The sequence below is a fragment of the Elephantulus edwardii genome, unplaced genomic scaffold (genome assembly GCF_000299155.1).
Source record: "Elephantulus edwardii isolate Elephantulus edwardi_28Jun2011 unplaced genomic scaffold, EleEdw1.0 scaffold00079, whole genome shotgun sequence".
Taxonomy (NCBI): Eukaryota; Metazoa; Chordata; class Mammalia; order Macroscelidea; family Macroscelididae; genus Elephantulus; species Elephantulus edwardii.
Window position 1 is genome coordinate 6356887 of NW_006399829.1, and position 7390 is coordinate 6364276.

General features: G+C 41.8%; 1 pseudogene; it reads left to right on the top strand.

Annotated features, from left to right (window-relative positions):
• Positions 1 to 1388: 1388 nt before the first annotated feature.
• Positions 1389 to 2389, top strand: LOC102850323 (annotated as a pseudogene).
• Positions 2390 to 7390: the final 5001 nt, after the last annotated feature.

Sequence of the window (7390 nt, forward strand, 5' to 3'; positions counted from 1 at the left end):
CACATAAGACAAATATATTATCATCCTTGCTGCCAAGAACATTCTTGCTTCACTATAGAAATTAACAACTACAGCTTAGGACCCCTGGTGACACAATTATTAAGTGCTTGTCTGCTAACCTAAAGATGTTATTGCTGTTCAGCACCATCATCAAGTCAACCACAACTTGTAGCAACCTTATGACCAACAGATTGGAATCATGTCCTACCCTATGCCACCCTCATCATCTCTGATATGCTTCAGCCTATTGTTACAATCAGTGTGTCAATCTATCTTGCTGAGATCTTCCTCTCCTTCTCCAACTCCTCCACCTTTTCCAGCATGATACCTTTTTCGAGACTTCCCCACTTGATAACATGCCAAAAGTGTTTGAGATGAAGTTTCACCACCCTTGCCTCCAAGAAGCACCCTAGCTGCACTTCCTCCAGTATAGATATGTTTGTTCTTTGGGGCAGTCTTTGGAACATTAATACCCTTCTCCAACATCACAGTTAAAATATACTGATTCTTCTTCCACTTTCTCTATTCATTGTCCAACTTGCAACTGCATAGAAAGTAATTGAAAAGACCATGGCTTGGATCAGGTGTGCCTTAGTCTAAAATGAGCTCTAACTCTTTGGAAAAGTCCTTGACAGTAGATTTTCCCAATTCAACACAATTTTTTTACATTTTTATAACTTTATTTGATAATCAGCTATTAGTTTTCATCCATTTTGATGGTCAGTAGTATCTGAAAAAGGTGCATAGGTAACCAGTGTATATAGCTTGTTTGGGGAATCTCATCCTCATTACATTTTCTGACAATCATATATAAGTGCGGTATGGGACACTCATTTCTTTGGCCCAGATGGCTTTACTAAGCCTGATTTCTATGGAAACATCTTCTGTTCCTACTTCCTTCAAGGCAAATTTCTTGATCTTCTTGAGTGCCCAAGGAGTATGCTTCTTCAAGCCCACCCCATGGATGCGCTTGTGAGTGTTGATGGTTTACTCTCTGGTCACCACTTCGCTGACAGCTGAATGGTCCTTATTCTCATCATTCTTATTTGTGAGGTCATAGTGCCAGGAACATGTAGGTAGGCTGGAAAGGAAGAGGGCAAAGAATTCATTTTTTTTATTTCTAGTCTACTATTAATTAACCATTGGTGTTAATTGTGGATCCAAGTAAAATGAAATCTTTGACAACTCCATTCTTCTCTTCTTCTATCATGATGTTGGTCCAGTGGTGAGGATTTTTGTTTTCTTGATATTGAGATGTAATTCATATTGAAGGGTGTAGTCTTTGATATTCTGAAGAAATTGCTTTGAGTCCTCTTCTCCTTCTATAAGCAAGACTGTGTTTTCTGCATAACTTAAAGGTAACCCATTAAGGGCTCATGAAAAAAAAGATGGCAGTCTACGTCTGTAAAAATTATATCTTTGGCTTTTCCACGTTACCCACACAAGAGTCCATACGGCATTGTGCTGGTTCCTGTCGTAACTTAAAAAAGGAAACTTCCACAATTTCAGGAGCCCTTGATGTCCTGCAGATGAAGGGGAAGGATGTCCTCAAATTCCTTGCAGCAGGAACGCGTTTGGGCGGTGCCAACTTGACTTCCAAATGGAACAGTACCTCTACAAAAGGAAAAGTGATGGCATCTACATCATAAACCTGAAGAGGACCTGGGAGAAGCTGCTCTTGGCTGCTCGCGCCATTGTTGCCGTTGAAAATCCAGCTGATGTCAGTGTCATTTCCTCCAGAAATACAGGCCAGAGAACTGTTCTGAAGTTTGCTGCTGCTACTGGGGCCACTTCTATTGCCAGGCGCTTCACTCTGGAACCTTCACTAACTAGATCCAGGAAACCATCCTAGAGCCTCGTCTTCTGGTGGTTACTGATCCCAGGGCTGACCACCAGCCTCTGACAGAAGCATCTTATGTTAACTTGCCCTGTGTAACACAGATTTTCCTCTGCGCTATGTAGACATTGTTAGCCCGTGCAACACCAAGGGATCTCACTCCGTGGGTCTATGTGGTGGATGCTGGCCCGGGAAGTCCTGCGCATGCGTGGCACGATCTCCCGGGAGCACCCGTGGGAGGTCATGCCCGATCTGGACTTCTACAGAGATCCGGAAGAGATTGAAAAGGAAGAACAGGCTGCTGCTGAAAAGGCTGTGACCAAGGAGGAGTTTCAGGGAGAGTGGACCGCCCCTGCTCCTGAATTCACTGCTACTCAGCCTGAAGTTACAGACTGGTCCAAAGGCATCCAGGCGCCCCCTGTGCCGATTCAGCAGTTCCCTACTGAAGACTGGAACACTCAGCCTACAACTGAAGACTGGTCTGCGGCCCCCACTGCTCAGGCCACTGAGTGGGTGGGCACTACCATGGAATGGTCTTATACTGTCTTTTAAAAAGTGGAAATAAGGTTGGAGGAAAAGAAACAATGCGTTTCATAAGAAAAAAAAATTATATGTTTGGAAGCCCCGATGGGGCAGTTCTACTCTATTCCTTAGTATTGGTATGAGTTACAATTTATTTTATGGCAATAAAGTTAATGCTGTTGTTATGTGGTGTCAAATTGACTGTGACTCATAGTGACCCTATGCACAATAACTCTGAATCTTATTCTATCCTGTGCCAACCTCACTGTCTCTGACACGCCTACCTTTAGTACTGTAGTTATTGTGTCAATTCGTCTCATCTGGGATGTTCCTCTCTTGCACTGTCACTTGATCCTTCCAAACATGATATTCTTCTCCAAAAACTGGTCTCTCCTGGCAACATGCCCAAAGTATGTCAGAAAGAGCTTCAAAATCCTTGCCTCCAAGGAGCAACTTGGTTTCATTCAATCTAGAACAGGCCTGTTAGTTTTCTTGTCGGTCCATAGTATGATCAAAACTCTCCTCCAGCACCGCATCTCAAAGGCATCAATTCTTCAGTCATCCTTGGTCATTGTCCAGATCTCTGATGCATAGCAAGTAATTGTGAAGACTATGAACCTAGATATGCTCACCAAGTTGTGTTAAGATATCTGGAGGAAAATCACTTGGCCAACTGAGTGAAAGAGATCTATATTTGTCCCCATTCCAAAGAAAAGAGATCCAACAGAGTGTGGAAATTATCGAACAATATCATTGATTTCACATGTAAGCAAGATTCTGCTGAAGATTATCCAAAACAACTGGAACAGCACGTCAACAAAGAACTGCCAGAAGTGCAGGCTGGGTTTAGAAGGGGTCGTGGTACTAGGGATATTGTAGCTAATGTTAGATGGATCTTACCTGAAAGCAGGGAGTATCAGAGGATTGTTTGTGTTTCATTGATTATGCAAAGACATTTGGCTGTGTGGATCACAACAAACTGTGGCTGACTCTGAGAATAATGAAAATCCCAGAACACTTGATGGTGCTAGTGTGAAATCTATGCTTGGATCAGGAGGCAGTCGTCAGAACAGAGCAAGGAAACACTGTGTGGTTCAAAATTGGGAAGGGCGTACGTCAAGGATGAGCCCTGTCTCCATCCTTTTCAACCTGTATGCAGAACAGATTATCCGGGAGGCTGGGCTATATGAGAAGAAGTGTGGCATCAGGATTGGAGGAAGATTCATCAACAGTCTGTGTTATGCAGATGACACAACCCTGTTTGCTGAAACTAAGAAGGACCTGAAACGCTTGCTGCAGAAGGTCAAGGACTGCAGCCTACAATATGGATTGAGGTTCAATATCAAGAAACCAAAAATTTTCACAACTGGGCCAATTGGCAGCATCAGGATGGATGGTGAAGAGATTGAGATTGTTAACAATTTTTGTTTGCTTGGCTCCACAGTCAACACTTTTTTGACACCAGTAGCCGGGAAATTAAAACACATATTGCAATGGGAAAGTCTACTTTAGGGACCTCTCCAAAGTACTAAAGAGCAATGGTGTCACTCTGGAGACTAAGATGGGCCTGATACAGGCCGCGGTCTTTGCAATCACTTGCTATGCTTCAGAGAGCTGGAAAATGTCTAGGGAGGACAGAAGAAGAATTGATGCCTTTGAGCTGTGGTGTTGGAGACGAGTATTGACTATATCATGGACTGCTAAGAAAATGAACAGGTTCATCCTGGAGAGGCTTAAAACAGGCTGCTCCTTGGCGGCAAGGATTCTGAAGCTTCGTCTGACACACTTTGGACATGTTGCAAGGAGGGACCAGTCCTTGGAGAAGGACGTCATGCTTGGGAGGGTAGAAGGACAGCACAGGAGAGGGAGACCCTCTATGAGGTGAATTGATTCAGTGACTGGGGTAATCAGGGTGGGTGTGTTGGAGACAGTGAGGTTGGCACAGTATAGAACAGGGTTTAGAGCTGTTGTACATAGGGTCGTTATGAGTGGCAGGCAACTTGACAACACATAACACAACAACATGGCCTGGACCAGGTGCACCTTAGTTTCTGTACTGATGTCCTTGGTCTTCAGCACTCTAGAGAGGTCCCTGGTAGCAGATTTCCCTAATACAATTCATCTTTTTTTTTTTTTATTTTAGTGAACTTCTACAGAGATTTTGGATTTCCATTCATTCATTGTTGTACTTTTTCTCTACCCCGTCCCTCCCTAGTTCGTTCCTCTCTTTGAAAAGCAAAAGATAAACTTCTTTGCAATTTATCTTTTGACTTCCTGACTGCTGGTGCCAAAAGTGTTGATTGTGGAACCAAGCAAGCAGTAATTGTTAACAATCTCAATCTCTTCTCCATCTATCACGATGCTGCCAACAGGTACAATCGTGAGAATCTTCAACTTCCTGGTATTGAACTTCAATCTATATTGCAAACTACAGTCCTTGACCTTGCGCAACAAATGCTTCAGGCTTCCCTCTGTTTCAGCAAGTAAGGTTGGGTTATCTATATGACACATGTTGTTGATTAGTCTTCCTCCAATTCTGATGCCATATTCCTCCTCATAAAGTTCATCCTCTTGAATGATCTGTTATACATACAGACTGAAAAGGTATAGAGACAGGACATATCCCTCATGCACTCATTTTCTGATTTTGAGCCATGCAGTGGTTTCTTGCTACATTCTGACGACTGCCTCCTGGTCCAATAAGTTTAAGTTTCACATGAGCACAATCAGGCATTCCTTTCTTCTCAAAGTTAGTCATAATTTGTTGTGATCCACGTAGTCAAATGCCTTTGTGTAGTTAATGAAACACAGATAGATATTCCTCTGGTACTCTGTTTTCAGCCAAGATCCATCTGACATTGGCAAAGATGTCCCCAGTGCTAAAGCCTCTGATAAACTCAGTTTGCATTTCTGGTAGTTCTCTGTCTATGTACAGTTCCAGTCAGGTGTTTGGGGTTTTTTAAATAATCTTCAGCAGGATTTTGCTTGCGTGTGATATTGTTCTGCAATTTCCACACTCAATCCAACAATGACTAGATACATGAATTTTACCTTTCTGTACGCACAGTATTCAGATTGATTACATCTGTGGAGTGAGTCATTGGAGAAGCTCAATATCAGTTGTAAAAATTATGCCAGGTGCTAATTGTGGGATAGACCATAAACTGTTCATATGCAAGTTCAAATTAAAACTAAAGAAAGTTAAATTAAATCCCTAATAATCAAAATTCGAGCTTGAGTCTATGCCACCCGAACTTAAAAATCATCTCCAGAACAAGATTTTTTTTACTCATGTACTTTTAACTTGTTAGTTAAATTTGTGTCTTCTAGGCTGCAACACTTCCATGATACATCTTCAAGGATATGAACATGTATGGCTAAGCACAATTGATAACAGTGCATCTAAATTCCAAAATCAATCTCCACAATAGTCTATGTGTTTCCTATTGCCAAAGGGGCCCTTTAGAGTAGTGAGAGAAGATCTTCACCCTGAAACCTACAGCGTCCCTTTTCAGCAGGAAGTAGCTAAGGGAATACACCGTCCCCTTTTCCTTATGAATCAGGGTGAAGTCTCTCTCAGTGAGGAGTGATAGGGAATGGCAAAGGACACAAAGGAGATTAACCAGAACTGGCTTTGACAAGCACTGTGGCAATTGGACAATTAAAACAGACTTTCAAGGGGGGAAAAAGAAAGAAGAACGAACTGGGGAGAAGGGTAGAGAAAATAGTGCAACGATGAATGAATGAAAACCCAAAATCTCTGTAAATATTCATTAAAATTAATAAAATTTAATAATAAAAACTATATTCTGAAAAAAAAAGTTTGAGGCCTTGAACACTAATGAATGAAGACCAGATGAGCTGTGAGAGGATATCAAGAATAATAATCCATGAAGAACGCAAAAGGTCATTTACAAAAACAAAGGAGGAATAAAAGACTGAAATGGATATCAGACTAGACCTTGAATACTGCACTAGAGCACAAAGAAGCCAAAGCAAAGGCAAGAAAGCAGCCATTCTTCTTCTGTCATGCTTAGTCATTGTCCAACTCTCTGAAGCATAACCAATAATAGCAAAGACCATGGCCTGGAATAGGCACACTTTTGTATCTAGACTGGCATCATTGCTCTACAGCACTCTGGGAGGTCCATAACAGCAGATTTTCCCAGTGCAATTCGTCATTTGATTTTCTGACTGCTGATGTTAAGAGTGTTGTTTGTGGCTCCAAGCAAGCTGTAATTGTTAACAATCTTAATCTCTTCTCCATCTATACAGTTTCCAGAGACATGTTGTTTAGGAAGTGGATGACACTCCTGCTTCCAAACCTGTCATTGGTGCTGCCAATTGGTTCAGCGGTGAGAATCTTTGTCTTCTTGATGTTGAGCTTCAATCCATATTGAAGACTACAGTCCTGGACCTTTTGCAGCAAGTACTTCAGGTCCTCCTCAGTTTCAGAAAGGAAGGTTGTGTCATCTGCATATCATAGGTTGTTGATGAGTCTTCCTCCAACTCTGATGCCACACTCCTCCTCATAAAGCCCTGCTTCACAAATTATTTGTTCTGCATACAGATTGAAAAGATATGGAGACAGGATGCATCTCTGATGCACTCCTTTCCTGATTTTGAACTATGCAGTGTTTCCTTGCTCTGTTCTGAGGACTGCTTCTTGATCCAAGTATAGGTTTCATATAAGCACTATCAAGTGTTCTGAGATTCCCATATTCCCCCAGGTTAGTCGCAATTTATTGTGATCCACACAGTCAAACACCTTTGCATAGTCAATGAAACACAAAAAGACATTCTTCTGGTACTCTCTGCTTTCTGCCCAGATCCGTCTGCCATTGCCAATAATGTCCCATGACTTTCTCTAAACATATTTCTCTGGTAGTTCTCTGCCAATGTACTGTTCAAGTGTTTCCCAGATAATCTTCAGCAAGATTTTTCTAGTGTGTGATATTGTACGATAATTTCCACACTCTGTTGGGTCACTTTTTTGGGGAATGAGAATAAATATAGATCTCTTCCAGTTGT